This window comes from Schistocerca nitens, chromosome 5, assembly GCF_023898315.1.
Source record: "Schistocerca nitens isolate TAMUIC-IGC-003100 chromosome 5, iqSchNite1.1, whole genome shotgun sequence".
NCBI lineage: Eukaryota > Metazoa > Arthropoda > Insecta > Orthoptera > Acrididae > Schistocerca > Schistocerca nitens.
The window spans coordinates 412,900,716-412,921,053 of record NC_064618.1 but is presented as its reverse complement, the minus strand read 5'-3'; the positions used below and the strand labels follow the sequence as shown (position 1 = coordinate 412,921,053).

Genomic DNA, 20,338 nt, shown 5'->3' with positions numbered 1-20,338 from the left:
TGGAAATTACTCGGCCATTGATTTATCAATTTGCAGCCCAGGACCTATCCCATCTATCCACTGGAGAGCACATGACGACCTGTGTGGTAGCGACCACTTCCCCATATTCATGTCAGTACCCCAGCGCCAGGCACACGGACGTCTGCCCAGATGGGCTTTGAACAAGCAGGTGACTAGCACAACTGTTTCTGCGGCAGAAAACGCGATCCCTCGCTCTTTAGGGTGCCCGAGGCGTGAGGCAGTCCCTTGGTGGTCGCCGGAAGTCGCTGAAGCAATTAAGGAGCGTCGCTGAGCTCTACAGTGGCATAAGCGGCACCCTTTCCTGGAGCACCTCATAACCTTTAAACGGCTCCATGCCCGTGTTCGCTACCTTATCAAACAACGGAAGAAGGAGTGTTGGGAGAGATACATCTCCACCATTGGGTACTACACGGCGCCTTCCCAAGTCTGGGCAAAGATCAAACGTCTTTTCGAGTACCAGGCCCCAACAGCTGTCCCCGGTGTTACCAAAAATGGCGAGTTATGTACCGATGAAAACGCGATTGCCGAGCACTCTGCTTGAGCATCTGCGTCGGAGAATTACCCCCCAGCCTTTCACACACTCAAACGGCTGCTGGAAGGGAATGTCCTCTCATTCACTACACGCTGCAGTGAATCCTATAAAGCCCCATTTACAGAGTGGGAGCTCCTCAGTGCCCTTCCACATTGCCCCAACACAGCTCCTGGGCCTGATCGCATCCACAGCCAGATGATTAAACATCTCTCATCTTACTAGAAGCGACATCTTCTCGTCATCTTCAACCGGATCTGGTGCGATGGCGTCTTTCCATCGCAATGGCAGGAGAGCATCATCATTCCGGTGCTCAAACCTGGTAAAAACCTGCTTGATTTGGATAGCTATCGGGTCATCAGCCTCACCAACGTTCTTTGTAAGCTGCTGGAACGTATGGTGTGTTGGTGGTTGGGTTGGGTCCTGGAGTCACGTGGCTTGCTGGCTCCATGTCAGGGCTGCTTCCGCCAGGGTCGCTCTGCCACTGATAATCTTGTGTCCATCGAGTCTGCCATCCGAACAGACTTTTCCAGACGGCAACACCTGATTGCAGACTTTTCTGACTTACGTAAAGCATACGACACGACTTGGCGACATCATATCCTTGCCACACTGTATGAGTGGGGTCTCCGGGGCCCACTCCAGATTTTTATCCAAAACGTCCTGTCGCTCCGTAGTTTCCTTGTCCTAGTTGGTGACTCACATAGTTCCAACCATATCCAGGAGAATGAAGTTCCACTGAGCTCTGTATTGAGTGTCTCTCTGTTTTTAGTGGCCATTAACGGTCTAGCAGCAGCTGTCGGGCCCTCTGTCTCACCTTCTCTGTATGCAGATGACTTCTGCATTTCGTACTGCTGCTCCAGTACTGTTGTTGCTGAGCGACGCCTCCAGGGAACCACCCACAAGATGCAGTCATGGGCTCTAGCCCACGGCTTCCAGTTTTCAGCCGCAAAGTCGTGTGTCATGCACTTCTGTCGGCGTCGTACCGTTCATCCGGAACCCTCACTTTACCTTAATGACGATCCACTCACTGTAGTGGAGACTTATCAATTCCTAGGACTGGTTTTCGACGCTCGATTGACTGGCTCCCTCGTCTTCGTCAGCTTAAGCAGAAGTGCTGGCAGCACCTCAATGCCCTCTGTTGCCTGAACAACACCAATTTGGGTACAGTTCGCTCTACGCTGCTGCAGCTCTTCAGAGCCCTTGTCCAACCCCGAATTTACTATGGGAGTGTGGTTTATGGTTCGGCAGCGCCTTCAGCATTGCATGTACTCGATCCTGTGCACTACTGTGGGGTTCGATTAGCGACAGGAGCTTTTGGGACGAGCCCGGTGACCAGCGTACTGGTGGAGGCTGGTGTCCCTCCACTGCAGATCAGACGTGCGCAACTGCTCCCCAGTTACGCAGCACACATTCATAGTTCCCCCGAGCATTCGAATTGCCGTCTTCTTTTCCAGCCCGCGGCAGTCCATCTCCCGCATCGGCGGCCCAGATCGGGGCTAACGACTGCGGTTCGCGCGCGGTCCCTTCTCTTCGAACTGGAGTCCTTCCCTTTACCACCTCTACTTGCGGTCCGGTCACGTACGCCTCCATGGTGTACGCTTCGGCCGCAACTTCGTCTGGACCTTTTGCATGGCCGTAAGAACTCCATTAACCCCACCACTCTCTGCTGTCACTTCCTCTCGATTCTTGACGTGTTCCGGGGCTCTGAAGTGGTTTACATCGACGGCTCAATGGCTGATGGTCATGGAGGACATATTGAGCAGCACTCCTTGCCAGTTGGCTGCAGTGTTTCCACTGCAGAGCTGGCGGCCATATCTCGTGCTCTTGAGTACATCCGCTCGTGCCCTGGCGAGTCATTTATCCTGTGTACTGACTCATTGAGCAGCCTACAAGCTATCGACCAGTGCTACCCTCGCCACCCTCTGGTAGCGTCCATTCAGGAGTCCATCAATGCTCTGGAACAGTCCCGCCGTTCCGTGGTGTTTGTGTGGACCCCAGGACACGAACTTGCCGACAGGCTGGCCAAACAGGCGACACGGAAACCGCTTCTGGAGATACGCATCTCCGAAGCTGACCTGCGTTCTGTATTTCACAGCAGGGTATTCCGGCTATGGGAGACGGAATGGCATAACAGCATGCACAACAAACTGCGTATCATTAAGGAGACTGAATGTGTGGCAGTCTTGCATGCAGGCCTCTCGCAGGGAATCAGTTGTCCTCTGACGGCTCCGCATTGGCCATACGTGGCTAACGCATGGTTACCTACTCTGTCGCGAGGACCCACCTCAGTGTCGCTGTGGCTCCCAAATGGCACCTCTTGCTGGACTGCCCACTTTTAGCCGCTCTGCGGCAGACTTTTAACTTTCCCAGCACCCTACCTTCGGTGTTGGGCGACAATGCCTCCACAGCAGCTTTAGTTTTACGTTCTATCCGTGAGAGTGGGTTTTATACTTCAATCTAGGTTTTAGCGCATGTCCTTTGTCCCTCTGTGACCCCCACCCTAGTGCATTTAGAGTGGAGGTTTTAATGTATTGCAGAGTGGCTGGCTTTCCCTTTTTATTCTCGTGGTTGGCCAGCCACTGTAATCTGCTTTCATGTTTTACTCTCTTCTGTTTCTAGCGTCTCTCTGTTGTTTTCTTGTCCTCTTCTGTTCCTTTTAGTGTTCGTTGCCTTCCCTTCGTTATTGTGGCTTTCCCTTATTTTCCGTTCTGTGTTATATGTTTGGTCCGTTTTATTCTCACACTTGTGGCATTGTTTTATTAGGACCAAGGGACCGATGACCTCGTAGTTTGGTCCCTTCTCCCGCCTCTAAACAAACCAACCAACCAACAACGTTTCGCCAGGGACAAAGTTGCAATTGACAAAGTTGCCAGTTGACGTGGGAACGGCAGAACTGAAGACGAGCCACAAGAGATTATCGTGTCAAGCGGGGTACTCGAACATGGCGAGCCGCGTGGGGTAGCTGCGCGGTCTTGGGCAACTTGCCACGGTTCGCGCGGCTCCCCCCGTCAGAGGTTCGAGTCCTCCGTCGGGCATGTGTGTGTTGTAACGCCCCAATGACCACCTTAAGTCAATTAAGAAAGAACATGAAGTAGGGAAAGTTATCTTGGCAGTTACGACATCTTTGCCGATGAGCTAACACGAAAGAGTTTTGTCAACAACTACATTGTACACCACTGAGCATATTTGTTAGCGAAAGAGAAAGAAGAAACATCGTATTTCAGCAATGGACAAATATCCATGTGACAAATGTGAAATTAATATCTCAAAAGTTAAGTCCAAAGTAATGTCATCGGAGATAACTTTTATGTGGAAGAGAGTTGTAAGCGCAACGAAGGAATTCAATGCGCCTACAGTGCTCTTCCACAGAAGAAGTCGCTTGCTAGAACTCAGCCAGTGCAGACGTACGAGAGCAGTTCTGATCTGAATTATTGAGATTGCGAATCGTGACGAGATTGTTTTCGAGTTTAGAAGTGTTTGTTGCGTGACGGGATTCATGGCTTATTGATTTTATGAACTGAGACAGGAACAGATAGACTCACTCAACCGTGCACTACAGGTTAATTGAAATCTAATAACGGAATTAGTGAACACTGGACTTGACTTTAAATTAGTTGGACCTTAAGGAGAAGTGAACATTCTATGAAAGAATACACGCAATTAGTCTTGAGTAGGACCCAAGTACACGACATCATGAAGATAAAACAATTACGCTAAAGTGTTGAGTAGTGGTAATTGCCAAGAAACTATAACTCAATCGGACTGACTTAACTAAACTATTCCGTGTGCGTGTGGTGCGGGAGTTATAAGTATTTAGTGACAAAATAACAATAAACTGTTCGTTACCAGTTAAATACCCGGTGTGGACTACATCATTAAATAGTTTGATAAATGACTAAATCAACGACTACTCATGAAAGACTATTTCATTGAATTGCAAATATTCACGTCATTAGTTGAGAAGTGAACTTTAAAATATTTTCGTATTACGAAGCAGTCTTACAAAGACTGAATCAAATAGTATCTCTGGATCTCGCTGCATACCAGCACAACAATTCCATAGGAACGAGATAACAGCGTAAGAAAAAACTGTTAATTAAAATATTTCCTCGCAATCAGTGGTGTGTGCTATGTGAACGAGAGAAGACTTAATAACTACTGCAAATCCGGACAATTAACAATAAAATATTAATAATAAAAAGCATCAATTATACGAGTTCGCATAAGTAGAAACGCTGCGGACTTGTAATTGAGATACAACGACTACGCGAGGAACGCCTTTTCGGACATTTTTCAGGTTTTTTCTCCCGTTAATCTACGGGGACTGACGTTATATCGCATCGTGTCTCTCCTCTGCCGCGAGAGCTGTGGCAGTAGCAGCTCTACGGCGTCGACTACATCAGCACGCGGTTGGAGTCCGGGGGCACGCGACACACACGGTGTGTGTTGTTCTTAGCATAAGTTAGTTTAAGTTAGATTAAGTAGTGTGTAAGCCTAGGGACCGATGACCTCAGCAGTTTGGTCCCATAGAACTTAGCACAAAAAATTTTCGAACACGACGTCTGGGTTGTAAGGTCCTCTCTCGTAAACTGCTCGTTACAGTGCGATCGGACATAGCAGCTCCAGTGGCGCTTCTGAGATCGTCTTGCAGTGCTCTGGCGGTATCTGTACGACGTCGCAACATAGAGATGACCAGATATCGGTCTTCACGTGAGATTGCAGTCTGTCGGCGACCCTGTCCAACTCGCCTTGTGTACTGACCTGTCTCCCTGTAGCGTGTCCACAGCCTATGGATAACACAAGGAGAGGCACTGACGTCTCCAGCAACACGAACGAAAGTTCATCCTTTTTGGATAAAGCAGACCGCCGTTGCAACTTGCACTGCATTAAGCTGTCGCACTGCATGTGCTTGGTTGAATACAACGTCCACAAATGACAACTGCCATCTGCGTATCTCACTAGAAAACACTGGGACGCCGGTACTCATTTCATTCTGAGGGGTCAGCTAATAATATAATGCGTAACACAGCCAATATATGGCGAATGATTTCAGTTGTTGCCTACACTGAAAGCGGAGATATCAAGCCATGCAATAAGACCACAGGTACTGTCTGTATCAAAGTAGATCTAACATACCGGACGTTGCTAGCGTGTTCCTCTAATTCTTTTGAACAGTGTATTTTTACGTCTGATATTCATGCAGTCTAGCTTTGGTCACCTGGAGTAGTCTTGCTTCAAAAATAGCCTAAGATTCTCATTTTTTCTGTTACTGTATCTTTCCTATTTTCGTTGAGCATCTTGGTAATTTTTTTCTACTATTCTTAAAGACTTTAGTCTTAGCTTTGACTCCATACACTCTTTACTGCATTCGTTAAGTCTTCTTCCTTCCTTCCTCTACAAGGGCTACGTTGTCTTCAAATCTTGTCCTTGGTATCTGTGCCGGTTTCACATTTGATTCTCTTCTGAAATTCTTCTTTCACCTCCTTCATCGCTGGTTCTAAATGATGAGTAAGAGTGGTAACAACATGCAACCTGCATGGCTAACTTCATAAGACAAACTTATACTATGTTGCTGATACCCACCATTTTTCTAGCATGCCAGTATGAGATTAAGATAGATGATTTTTTCAGTATAACTTACATGAAAGAATAAAGAAAATAGCCTATCCTGACAGCTTACGTGCTGAAGTTGGAAAGCAATCGACTCATTCTTATCTTGTGTTGCGAAACTGATAGCACACAGCTGGCACAGTATCCATATCAGTTTTTAATTCGTTGTTGGGATTAGCATTAACCAAAAAGCTACTATAAACACAGAAGCTCAAAGACATAAATTAAGCTTTTGTGTCACGTAGAAACAGTTACATATTTGAGCAATGCAGGTCTGTGAATCGCTGAACTGTTGTTGATAAGTTGGGTTTGAAATAGCACATATAACGAGATAAGAGACTTATTTCTGAAAGAGCTATTATAGCGCTGTGCAAACTGCTATCTGTGATCGTCTTCTGTGTGGCCTTCTAGTAAACTTACTATGTATTCAAGAAACAAGAGACTTCCAAAGTTTCCCAAATATACTTTTCAGAATCAAAAGCGCCTCAAGAATGCAGTCAGATTACGTAGTAGTAGATAAAAAGACTGAAACAATGGTCTTAAGGTAAAATATATGGTCTTGTGGTGAAATTTTGCTGTTCAGTTGTATTTTGTTTCAGTCTTCTTGCTTCTAATTGAAGCCAGTGTACGGACTTGTTTTTCGCCCGGTGTAAGGTCGTGACGTATCTCATTTACTCTTGCTATAGGTCAGCTAGATGTCCCGCAAGCGAAACTAAGAATTTACTCAGCTACTTGTGCTAGGGTCCGATGCCGAGCGTTTGGGAGTATCTGAAATCCGATACAGAGGGGGAAAAATCTATTTCGAAAACGAATAGTGATAAAGGGAGAAATGCACTGAATTGTAATTTGTCTAATTCACATTCACGTTCGTCTGGAACCGTGTCAAAGTGACTACAAAAGAAAAACTGGACGTACATAATTTTTTTCCAAAGAAACCGCAATATTCACCAAGGTAAGCTGTTGACAAAGCTATTTTTTTCTACTACGAGTTCCAATCGCACAGACACCAAGGGCCCTGTTTATCAGCGGATATCTAAGAAAAAAATTGGCTGTCTCATCGTAAAAATGAACTAAATGCGATATACTTACTTGCATCCATCATACTTAGGTCGTCAAAAATAAAATATAACCTGTGATGTTCTGTCGTAGTAAAAACTACTGTTCAACAATAATAGAAGCTTGAGAAATTGGCAATAAAAACTTCAGTGGTAGCCCTCCCAAAAACATACGTGTTTAGGAAATACATCTAGAAGCCGCACGGAAAACGTAAAATTACGAATATCCAAATTACTCAAGTTTTTACCGAAAACTGTTTACTCTGTTAACAAAATACTCTACTTCTCACATTTGATAGCCCAGTGTATAACAAGTTACTGGCAGCTTTACAAAATTACACTTGATATACGCTGTATTTCATATCACTGGCTTTTAGTTATCGTTCGGGAAATAATCGTTCAAATTTTTGTGTCTTTCATTCACTTTCTTTCCTGATGACGTTTCTTACATTCCGGATAGTCGAAAAGTATGTATGGTCGAACTAATTCTGTACTGTGTACCTCAGTAACCGAGCAAAGTATTTCATTGCCTCGATGAACGTAATAAGGCGTTCCTCGAAAGTCTCGTCTTCGTTTTCTTCTACCTCTAATGAACACAAATTGTTCCCTGTTCAAATCCCGGTTTGTAGGCATGGTTATTTAATGACTTACGAATGTTTTTTTCATCTACGTCTTCACAACCAGAAATGTGAATTCTAAACGAAAATGTTCGTTCTAATTACGTATAACAGAACACTTCAGACTTCGTGCTTTATTATTTTTCAAAACTCACCGAACTATGGACGTATAATCCGCACACAGGTAATCGGGAGTGTGTTGTATCTGATTCCTGTGGACATATAGTGAGGCTGAACAAAGGCTGCTGACCGATAATATATTGTAGCAGCTTTTAGAAGACGGGAAGTACGTGGAAGAAGTAAAGTTGAGGGAAGTGAAGTCACTACACAGGCGATTCACAGCAGAATAGAATTTAAAAGGTGCGAATTATTAACATAAAAAAGTCCAGGAACGGAAGCTTGGTTGGCCGAAAGAGACAACATTAAACACCAAACAAAAAATGAAGACAATAGGGCAGTTCAAATATAACAAAGAAATAAGTATTACCTTTCCCAGTACCGACATAGCAATAACAGGACATTTGATATACTGAGAGTTTTAATTCTCTGAATGCATTCTGTTGTCCTTTTCGTGCATAATTTTAAGATCATAGTTCGGAATAGTGATAAAAACATAGGCTGTGGACCAATTGTCCACGGGCAGGGAGCAAGATACATGAACTGATGTTGTTTTATAATATACAGTTAAATAGGTCAAACGTTCCGTTAAAAATCTAACATAAATGCGACCCACGGACAAACACAAGCGGAGCTTGGATACAAATGAATAAAGTAAAATTAGTTCTACGGGAAATAAAACACAGAACCTCCGAATAAAGAATGGGACCACTGAACGCCAATATTTTTTTTTTACATTCTTGTTTTAGAGCCATAAGTTGTATAAATACAAATACATGCTGTTTTTAAACTGTATTCAGTCTTGTAGGACTTTTGTATCACAACATTTCACCTTTTACTGTCAGATTTATTTCTGTCACTACGACTTCAGTTTCGACCGTGTTGTCATTTAAGTGCAGTATTTCGTGTCTATGCACATGCCAAGTAAGTAAGGAAATAAGATCTTCTTCTATAACGGCATGTAATGTTTACGAATTTCAGAAAACAATGAAGTTTTTGACATTGAATAGGCACGAAATCTTCCACTCGAAAATAACTAAGTCGCAACTGCAGTGGTAATGACTGAAATAAAGGCGGCAGAGGCCAAAATATTGCAATGAGTAGTGAAATCACATACAAATCTTGCACAGTAAATGCAAAACCAAATAACTATAAGGTAACATCTAAATCAGTGTGCCGCCCTTGGCAGCACAGTGACCGAGTAAGGTCGGGTTCCGGTTTCGTCTTCTGGTCCGGCACACACTTTTAATGTGTCAGCGAATCAACGCAGCGTATACTCCAAAGACATCAGGAGAAATGATTCTCGGCACAGAATCATGTGTCTAACATGTTCGCGGGCGCCATCAGCTTCGTGCAAAAATAATTAAGAAACTTAGCTATCGTTTAAACTTCGCTGATACAGGGTGTTTCAAAAATGACCGGTATATTTGAAACGGCAATAAAAACTAAACGAGCAGCGATAGAAATACACCGTTTGTTGCAATATGCTTGGGACAACAGTACATTTTCAGGCAGACAAACTTTCGAAATTACAGTAGTTACACAATTTTCAACAACAGATGGCGCTGCGGTCTGGGAAACTCTATAGTACGATATTTTCCACATATCCACCATGCGTAGCAATAATATGGCGTAGTCTCTGAATGAAATTACCCGAAACCTTTGACAACGTGTCTTGTGGAATGACTTCACATGCAGATGAGATGTACTGCTTCAGCTGTTCAAGTGTTTCTGGATTCTGGCGGTACACCTGGTCTTTCAAGTGTCCCCACAGAAAGAAGTCACAGGGGTTCATGTCTGGCGAATAGGGAGGCCAATCCACGCCGCCTCTTGTATGTTTCGGATAGCCCAAAGCAATCACACGATCATCGAAATATTCATTCAGGAAATTAAAGACGTCGGCCGTGCGATGTGGCCGGGCACCATCTTGCATAAACCACGAGGTGTTCGCAGTGTCGTCTAAGGCAGTTTGTACCGCCACAAATTCACGAAGAATGTCCAGATAGCGTGATGCAGTAATCGTTTCGGATCGGAAAAATGGGCCAATGATTCCTTTGGAAGAAATGGCGGCCCAGACCAGTACTTTTTGAGGATGCAGGGACGATGGGACTGCAACATGGGGCTTTTCGGTTCCCCATATGCGCCAGTTCTGTTTATTGACGAAGCCGTCCAGGTAAAAATAAGCTTCGTCAGTAAATCAAATGCTGCCCACATGCATATCGCCGTCATCAATCCTGTGCACTATATCGTTAGCGAATGTCTCTCGTGCAGCAATGGTAGCGGCGCTGAGGGGTTGCCGCGTTTGAATTTTGTATGGACAGAGGTGTAAACTCTGGCGCATGAGACGATACGTGGACGTTGGCGTCATTTGGATCGCAGCTGCAACACGGCGAACGGAAACCCGAGGCCGCTGTTGGATCACCTGCTGCACTAGCTGCGCGTTGCCCTCTGTGGTTGCCGTATGCAGTCGCCCTACCTTTCCAGCACGTTCATCCGTCACGTTCCCAGTCCGTTGAAATTTTTCAAACAGATCCTTTATTGTATCGCTTTTCGGTCCTTTGGTTACATTAAACCTCCGTTGAAAACTTCGTCTTGTTGCAACAACACTGTGTTCTAGGCGGTGGAATTCCAACACCAGAAAAATCCTCTGTTCTAAGGAATAAACCATGTTGTCTACAGCACACTTGCACGTTGTGAACAGCACACGCTTACAGCAGAAAGACGACGTACAGAATGGCGCACCCACAGACTGCGTTGTCTTCTATATCTTTCACATCACTTGCAGCGCCATCTGTTGTTGAAAATTGTAACTACTGTAATTTCGAAAGTTTGTCCGCCTGAAAATGTACTGTTGTCCCAAGCATATTGCAACAAACGGTGTATTTCTATCGCTGCTCGTTTAGTTTTTATTGCCGTTTCAAATATACCGGTCATTTTTGAAACACCCTGTAACAAGGCAACATTGCAGCGGGTGTGACTCAACATTCTTTATCTGGCAGCTAGTGATATGTGCCACAAATAAATGAAGAAGCCAGATTCACTTGTTTTTCAATGTATCCTTTTGGAATCAACTCTATCCTTCCTACATGTATTTCAGTGTATCCTTTTGGCAACTACTCTAACCTTCTTTCAGGTTATTCTGTCCACGCTAAATGTATACCATTATTATGATCACTACTGTTAATGATGCCGGCTCCTGATTTGTCTTCGAGTCCCTGTGGCTGAAATGAAGATGTAGAATAGTTACTTCTATCGTTGGGCAAAACTGTTTCTTCCTACGGCAGCTTCTGTGGCCACTCTTTTACGTAACAGAGGCATATCGCAACTGCAAGAGCATGTGATATCTGTGATGGATGAGGAAAGGGCACCATGTGAGAGAGATAACTTTTGTCGCTGATAGTTTCTGTGCGTTGTCGCAAAAGAAACATTGAAAATACCAGGTAATAAAGACACTGAGGAACTGACTGTACGACTATGAAACACATCTACTCGTAGGTATAGAAGGCATTGGGATTATAATCCAGTAATTATAATCCAGTAATTATGAGCAGGGTGCATAGTTTTAAAAAATAAACAGAAGAGAAATCAAACAAAGAAATGTGAAAACGGTATGATAGTGCACTACGCTAGTTTGTAATTCCGCGAGGACCTAGAGACTTGGTTACAAACGCGAAGACAGTCTACTGCTTACATAATTGGGCTGAAGACTCGAACACACAGTCGGTTTATTTGACGTCACTTCATGCGTTTCAGTGCTTTCACCATTATCAGAATCTCTTGAACCCCCAAGAAGGCACAGTTCTAATGACGTAAGACATAACATTTTAGTAGAGGTCGATGTTTTCAGAGATTCTGATGATGTTGGACGCTCTGAAACGCGCAAAGCGAAATCACACAAACTATGTGGTCGAGACATCACCGTAATTATAAGACTGGTTCAAGAGTTCGTAGTTTTGTTTCATGAGTTTAGTAAACACAACAGATACACATAACAGAGACTACAACACTCCGCCAACGCTAAGGTATTGTATGGTATTGTATGTTAACTGAGGACCTAGAAACGACGGAGAGGTTCCGTCCCCGCCGCAGCCGCAGTGGTCCACAACCCCACGACGACTACCGCAGTCCATTTCACCCCTCCGCGGCCCCACACCGAACCCAGGGTTATTGTGCGGTTCGGCCCCCGGTGGACCCCCCAGGGAACGTCTCACACCAGACGGGTGTAACCCCTTTGTTTGCGTGGCAGAGTAGACGTGGTGTACGCGTAGGTGGAGGACTGGTTTGCGCAGCAATGGCCGACATAGTGTAACTGAGGCGGAATAGGAGGAACCAGCCCGCATTCGCCGAGGCAGATGGAAAACCGCCTAGAAACCATCCACAGACTGGCCGGTTCACCGAACCTCGACACAAATCCGCCGGGCGGATTCGTGCCCGGAAACGCTAAGGTCACTTTTCGATTCCGCGACTATCACATGATTCTGAGGCGAAGAACTCGTCGAGCCTTTTTCGGAGCGCATGTTCGTCCGGAAAGGAAGTTATTTGAAGGTTACTCAACAGAGAGCGGAAAACGTGAAAATCTAAGGGCATTAGATGGAATAAGCTGGGTGCAGAATGACTTATCTACCCAGCTCCTGTATAGTGTTTCTTGTCAGTCTAGCAAAATACGGGCCGGGTTTATCGTGGAGTAGCACCACCTCACACAGTCTTCCTGGTCGTTGATCTTGGACTGCGCGTGCAAGACGTGTCAGAAGTTGACAATACAAGCCATCCGTGATGGTTACACTTCAGGGCAGTAATTCGTAGTACACCACAATGTACGGCTTTGTTTGGGCTCAACCATTGCTTTTTCTTCCATATGTTAATACAGGGGGTTTCAAAAAATTGCACACTCAAGATGTGACTGTGTGTGTGGATTCACAAGCACCTTTGTTCTCGGTCCGTTCGCCTTTGAAGAGAATACACCCACAGGGCTTGTCAGGTGCACCGTGACTTGACTTCTGCACGTAGTACAAACCTCCTTGTACAGCATGTGATTCTTGCTTTGGAAGAGCGCAGCTGTGCGGAGACCACTGCGAGATGGGGCAACACCTCACGTCGCTCGCCCAGTGGCAGATGTGCTTAACGCAGTCTTCACGAACGTGTTGTTTCCGGTGGTCTTTCAGATGCATAGCCCGGAAGGTCACCTGATCTGAATCCATGCGACTTTTAGCTCTGGGGATAGCTAAAAGAACGCGTTTAACGGGGCAAGTTCGGTCTCTACCTAACGTGAAGGCCAGTATACAGGAACACATTACTTACATTCCACCGGAACTACCGAGAGCAATTGTTTATCGACTCGTTTTACGGATGCAGCATCTCGTCCACGTCTCCGATGTTCACATTGGACAAATTTTTTAAGCGGTGGTTAATAATAAAATAAAAAGTATGCCTTTCTCACTTGTTTGACCTTTTCCGCCCACGTCCCGTTCCTAATCTGTTACATATGGAAATATTTCTATACGTCGTTCTTGCAATTACAGCGCCAGATTTGTACCTGATGGCCACAATTGAAAGTAATTCGTTTTTCAGGTTAAATCGGTTTCGCATTAACGCATTACAATATCTACGACGTTTCGCTGCCGTACGATAATTACAGGCCACACTGGAGCTCCATAAGTAGCTACAGTTTAATTATAACAACCTAGTACAACAGCCCTGCCCAAGTCTCAGGAGTGTGGAATGAAAGATGGGTAAAAATACATCCACTACAATTGTCGAGCAAGTGGTAGACTTCACTCCGTTTACGTCACAGAAACGAGTGATCTACACGTATGCTACTCTTCCACATTTTACTGTCTGGGACATAGTACCAGAATTAACTTACATGAAAATTCCTATCCCCAGGTTATTACAGAGGTTTTCGGAACGTTTTCTTTGGTCGTAAGATAAATGCTGGAACAAGAAATCCGCTCCTGAATATTCCCTGCTGGGACTCCCTATGCCAGATATTTGGCTGAGAACACACTGACTCTAAGAGCGGTCAGCAAACGAACAAGCTTTAGTGACGGAGAATGAAAAGTGTAAAAAGTTAAACAGATAACAGCGACAATTCACTCTCCGACAACTGAGATAATGAGTTGATTTGTCTGGATTCATGATGAAGAGTACATGTGCTTCGAAAAGTGTCCATTTCCGTTAAGGAAAGCGAAGTCCAAGGTATCGAGTAACGGAGAGCAAATAAAACCGCCGTACGGCAATCATGATACGAACGCAGATAATGCTGTATCAGTTAAATGGTAGCTGGCGACAGTGTATATTCATCTGGAGTAGTCCGAATGTCTGAATTCTTTTATGATAGTACAGGTGTCCTCTTCTATTACATCGCCCACAAAACTGTCTTCTTTGAAGCTAGCTAGGCTGAAATGTAGACAACGCTGAACGAGAGGCAGGCATATCTAGCGAAGTGGTTACTGTTATTATCCTATGCATCGGTTGTAAAACAATATTGTTTTAGATATTTGACAAAACAAATACATACGTGCTACTACTACTCCGTCCCAACACGCTTCGGAATTTCCAACGGTACCAACCGACCACCGTGTCATACTCAACCAATGAAGAGTCCCTGGATGCTGATATGGAGGGGCATGTGGTCAGCACACCGCTTTCCCGACCGTTGTGAGTTTTCGTGACCGGACGTACGTGCTACTATTTACGCTATATACACATTCATCGGCCCAGATCATACACGAATGTCGAAAAACAAAGTCCAGTGGAGCGCCCCGTCAGATGCTTCACGCAGAGACTTGATACCACCAGGGAAACGTCTTAAGAGACTCATTTACAATGTGCCTCATTGTCTGAATATAGCCACGGTGACACGTACTGTCAGTGAAAAAGCCTCCACCCCTCTCCCCTTGTGCATGTTGTGTTTGCACATACCTTCTCGAGTAAAGAATCTATTGAGCTGCACATATGCATCCCTAGATTGATGAAAACCTGGGATTTTAACATTTGGGTTGTCAATAAATTTTTGGTTCCTGGTTTTCGTATTTGCCACTCATGTTTCGCTTCAGGGTCTCGGCTGAATCCAGTAGAGAGCATTTGCACTCTTGCGTCAAATATTGGTCTTATGAATTTGAGAGGTTTTCTGGGTAGTGAGAGTAAATCTTCGTGATTTCGGCGAAGGTGTGCTAGGCAGATGTTAATTAGCATCGGTAGCTAGCATGTAGGTGTATATCTGGCTGTGCCATTAATGGATCTCACATCTGCATTCAAATTGACGTCAACTTTCTTCACAGGGGCGCTGTGGAGCCGAAATGGTGCGCAATATTCTGCTGCAGAAAATAGCAACGCAAGGCATGCTCCGTGCAGAACTCATCTTTTTGCTCCCCATGTACTACGTGCCAGCTCCTTAGCCGTGTTGGAAAGGTGTTTATATTGTAGTATGTCAGCTTTGTGCCTAATGTGACACCTAGGTACTTTGGCTTCTTGTTGTATTTGACTATACCATGAGGACCGAACCGTGGTCTGACCTTCACTTACGGTAGCCGATTAGAGAGGTGGAAAAGACATTCTTCTGTTTCAGAGACATTACGTCTAAGTCGACATGTCTTAAAATATTCGCAAACAAGTTTACTGAGACTGTTTCTTACGTGTTCTTCACACTCAGAAAGATCTTCACTTTGACATGAAACTGCAAGGATATCTGCATACTGGCATTTTCGGCATCGCTGTCTCCCATATTGTTGGGTAAAGGCCACATGGATAGTTTTAGCAATCAGACGTTTCAGTATGAATACAGGCAAAGCTTTTCAAGTGATGTTGCTTCATCAAAGACGTCATTGATCTTCAAATCAATCTTTGTTTTAGCTTTGAATCATCAAGGAGTTCAACGAGTTTCTTGCCTTTTTGAAAATGAATAATTTAAATGACTTATAACTGACTTTTCGCAATGCAGAATTTTCGTCAAAGGTAAAGTGTTCTGAACAAGCTCTAGCTGAATAAGTAGATAATTTAAAGTCGAAGATAATCTTTTGAGATACTGCGTTATTCTTGTTTCCTCAACCGATTGATAAACTTGAAAGCCAAAGACTTTCCACATTATATCAAGCTTATAGCTTTCAAGTGATCAAAAAGCTGAAAATATCTGCAGCAGATTTCTATTCTTCTCTACTTAAACAGCACAACTGACTGGGCCACTCAAATAAGTAAGAAATCTGACATTTCAAATTAGTGAAGGGACGGGACTGATCAAAGAATTGGTCTTTCCAGTAAATAAGAGTTGGCGAGAATATTTACAGTACCGGGATTGATTGATCGTCGACAAGCACGTCATGTATTCGTTACAACTCTAACGATAAACGACAGCACTGCATACTTGACATCAAACTGTTCGCAGGCAGTGCTAAATTTCCACACTAAAGGCAGTTTCGTTAGATGCGCTGTAATAACACTTTTTACATTCTGGTTTCTGTCTGGGCTCTGGATGTATGTTACCCATACTGATACGCACTGTCTTGACATTGTTGTTACTAAATACAGTCGCAAATTGAACAACAGAATCAGTATAAATCTTTCCAGTCTTTGTATTCGCAATTCAAAAAAATAAATTTAAGTAACTAACGAAGTGTTTATGAGATTGTATTTCAGAAGTTTTCTCAAGTTTCTAGACGACTGAAGCTATTAAATGAGTAGTTTATTTCGTACAAAATTTACGTGATACCATCCGACGCTGCAGGAGTCACAATACTAGCGCCTGGTTTCGCCACCGAGCGAGGTGGCGCAGTGGTTAGCACACTGGACTCGCATTCGGGAGGACGACGGTTCAATCCCGTCTCCCGCCATCCTGATTTAGGTTTTCCGTGATTTCCCTAAATCGCTTCAGGCAAATGCCGGGATGGTTCCTTTGAAAGGGCACGGTCGATTTCCTTCCACATTCTTCCCTCACCCGAGCTTGCGCTCCGTCTCTAATGACCTCGTTGTCGACGGGACGTTAAACTCTAATCTCCTCCTCCTCCTCCTCCTGGTTTCGCCTTCGCAGTTAGGCTGCCCGTCGATCCGTATCGTTCGTTTCGCGACATACGAATAACCGTCACACAGTTTATGACTGCGGAACTCGTTGGCTCCTTTAGAGGGCGCAGTTGGCGTTGCCTAACTGTCCGTAAGTCATAACCGAAAGTTCAGTGACTTTAGAAATGCTGTAGGTGTTTTCCCGAGGAGGGGGGGATGGGGGGCGGGAGAAATTATCGAAAGAATTAACTGTCCTGACTGTTACCGTTTCCCTGTTAGCAGATACAAGAATTCAGAGCCCGCTGTCCACTGTCCGTGGGTGGAGACATCAGACCTATTCTCTTCCTGCTTCTCTTCCAGCTTAATGCTGGCAATCAGGCGGGGGGGGGGGGGGGGGGGGGGGGGGGGGGGGGGGGGGGAATTATCGAAAGAATCAACTGTCCTGACTGTTACCGTTTCCCTGTTAGCAGATACAAGAATTCAGAGCCCGCTGTCCACTGTCCGTGGGTGGAGACATCAGACCTATTCTCTTCCTGCTTCTCTTCCAGCTTAATGTTGACAATCAAAACACTTGCAGGAAGAGAATAGGCTGATGTCTCCGTCCATGGACAGTGGACAGTGGGCTCCGAATTCTTGTATCTTCTAACAGGAAAACGGTAACAGTCAACATGTAAAAAAGAAATCAAGAGACAGGAGATGAAAGCTACAGACAAGCAACAGACAAAAATTAAAAAGAAAAAAGACTACAATGTAAGACAAGAAGCAACGCATCACAAAGGAATTATCCGAATGGGATAAAATCCATAGATGTGATGTACATTTACATGCAAACAGATGATTACAAATTCAGAAAAAGTGGATCATTTAGTCAAGAAAAAGAGCTTCACAAGTTGAGCAAGTAAAACGGGCAGGTCCACCTCCGACCCTTACGCAAGCATTTACTCGGGTTGGCACTGATTGGTAGAGCTGACGGACATCGTGCCAAATTCTGTGCGATTGGCGCGTTAGATCGTCAAACTCCAGAGATCGTTGGTGAGTCTTTCCCATAATGCTCCAAACATTCTCAATTAGGTAGAGACCTGGCAACTTTGCTGGCCAAGCTAGGGTTTGGCAAGCGCGAAGACAAGCAATGGAAACTCTCACCGTGCGCAGGCGGCTGTTACGTTGCTGAAATATAAGCTCAGGATGGCTTGCAATGAATGGCAACAAAACGGGGCGTAGAATATTGTCGACAAACCGCTGTCCTGTAAGAGTGTCACGGATTACAACCAAGCGGCTCCTGCTGTGAAGAGAAATAGCACACCCACCATCAGTGCTGGTTATCGGGCCGTATGGAACGCGACAGTCAGTTTGGTATCCCACCGCTGTCCGGGGCGTCTCCAGACACGTCTTGGGCTGGAACCTCATTAAACAGAGTATAAATGTCTTCAGTGATGAGTCTCGCTTCGAACAGAGCCCCGACAACCACCGAAGATGTGTTTGGAGGGGTCCTGGACGGCGATGTCAATCTGTCATTCGCCATACGGCCCAGCGACTAGAAGTGAAGGTCTGTGGTGGCATTTCTTTTCATAGTAGTATCCTTTTGGTTGTCATCGCAGCACCCTTTACAGCACAGCGGTACGTCGACGATATTCTACGTCCCGTTCTGTTGCCCTTCATGGTAGGCCATCCCGGGCTTACCTTTCAGAAAGACAATACCTGCCCGCGCATGGCGAGAGTTCCTACCGCTTGTCTTTGAGCTTATCAAACCAAACCTTGGCCAGCAAGGCCGCAAAATCTGTCCCCAATTCAGAACATTTCGAACATTACGGGTAGGACCCTCCAACCAGCTCGAGATTTTGACAATCTAAAGCCCCAATTCAGCAGAATAAGACAAGTTATTACTCAAAGAGGACTTCCAATAACTCTATCAATAAATGCCAATCCGAATAACTGCTTGCATGAGGACCAGAGGTGGACCAAAGCGTTATGACTGGCTCAGTTTGTGAGGCTCATTCTCTTGAATAAATCATCCAATTTTTCTGAAATTGTAATAGTTTGTTTGTCTGTGCATTTACATCAAATCTACTGATTTTATCCCATTCGGATAATTCCTTCGTGATGCGTCTTTTTTGTGTTAGAGTGTATATTGTTCGTCTAAAACAGAATAAGTTCGAGGTAGTCTTTTTACAAGACGAACCCACAATTCCGGTAATTGTCGATTACTTGACTCGTAGCTGTTTTGCTATAGGGAAAGAAAAATTCAAAGTACTATAAAACACAAATAAATCGTCCATTCCCTAGAGAGCAGTATTTAGAGAACTGAAATGAACTCTTGGAGTAAGTAACAAGAAAGAAGAGGGGTTATGGATACGAATCCAAAATAACGTGCAGCGCAAAATGCTTACCACGTCAGCATTGACGAAATTGTGGTATCGGCTGCTCGTGGTGCAATAGCATAAGAAAAACGACGGAAACAGCTATGAGTATGCTGTTGCGAAGAATCCTAACTAATACTGATGTGGATCCGTAGGAGGCTGCTTCAAACGTGAAGGAAGCCAGCCCATGTTCAGTACATGCAGCAGTAACTTCCGCACTACTGTCAGTAAGGAACTGATACCTTCTATAATCAGCAACCAATTTGTCCTCTGAGAACATCTCTCCATGGTTTTGTAGACCGGAACGCAGTACAGTGGTGTTGTACATATCAAGATATCACAGTTCTTCTAATCCCTCAGAAAGAATAATGAAAGAGATCGGGAAACTATGTAGAATTTATTGCCACAGAAAGCACACAACATGGGACGAATACATTTCACAGTTTCAGGAAGTAATAAATGCAATATCTAATGAGTCAACGATGCTCTCACCAACTGTAATATTAACGAATAAAGACCCACCGAATAAACTTACTGAAATTATTACTTTTCCAAAGAAGCGTAGACTTCGTCATTGTGAGATAATAGACATGGCACTAGCGAACATTAAACGATAAACGAGCTGCAGATCGTCGGAAGATACAGCAGAAGCAGGTAAGTAGATTATGCAAGTACGAGATTGGTTCAGATAGTTCAAATGGCTCTGAGCACTATGGGACTTAACATCTGCGGTCATCAGTCCCCTAGAACTTAGAACTACTTAAACCTAACTAACCTAAGGACATCACACACATCCATGCCCGAGGCAGGATTCGAACCTGCGACCGTAGCAGTCGCGTACGAGATTGGCGATAAGGTACTAGTCCGTACCCATTATCTGTCACATAAAGGGAAGAACGGATGCAAAAAATTTGAACTTCTATATGCAGGACCGTACAGAATTCGAAATATTCCGCACGCTAATGAATTACACATTGAGACACTCAGAACAAAAAAAATCGAGAGGAAACCATCATATGTCAAACATAAAGAAATTCT

The 20,338-nt window shown here is 44.5% G+C and overlaps 1 long non-coding RNA gene and 1 other non-coding gene across 2 annotated transcripts in view; both read left to right on the top strand.

The window, feature by feature from the left end:
- The window catches only part of LOC126259751 (uncharacterized), a 225,486-nt gene that overhangs the window by 162,504 nt on the left and 42,644 nt on the right, over window positions 1-20,338 (top strand). The window lies entirely within an intron of this gene.
- Trnaa-cgc (transfer RNA alanine (anticodon CGC)) lies at window positions 16,705-16,777 on the top strand. Its single transcript has one exon. It is a non-coding gene; the product is annotated as a tRNA-Ala (tRNA).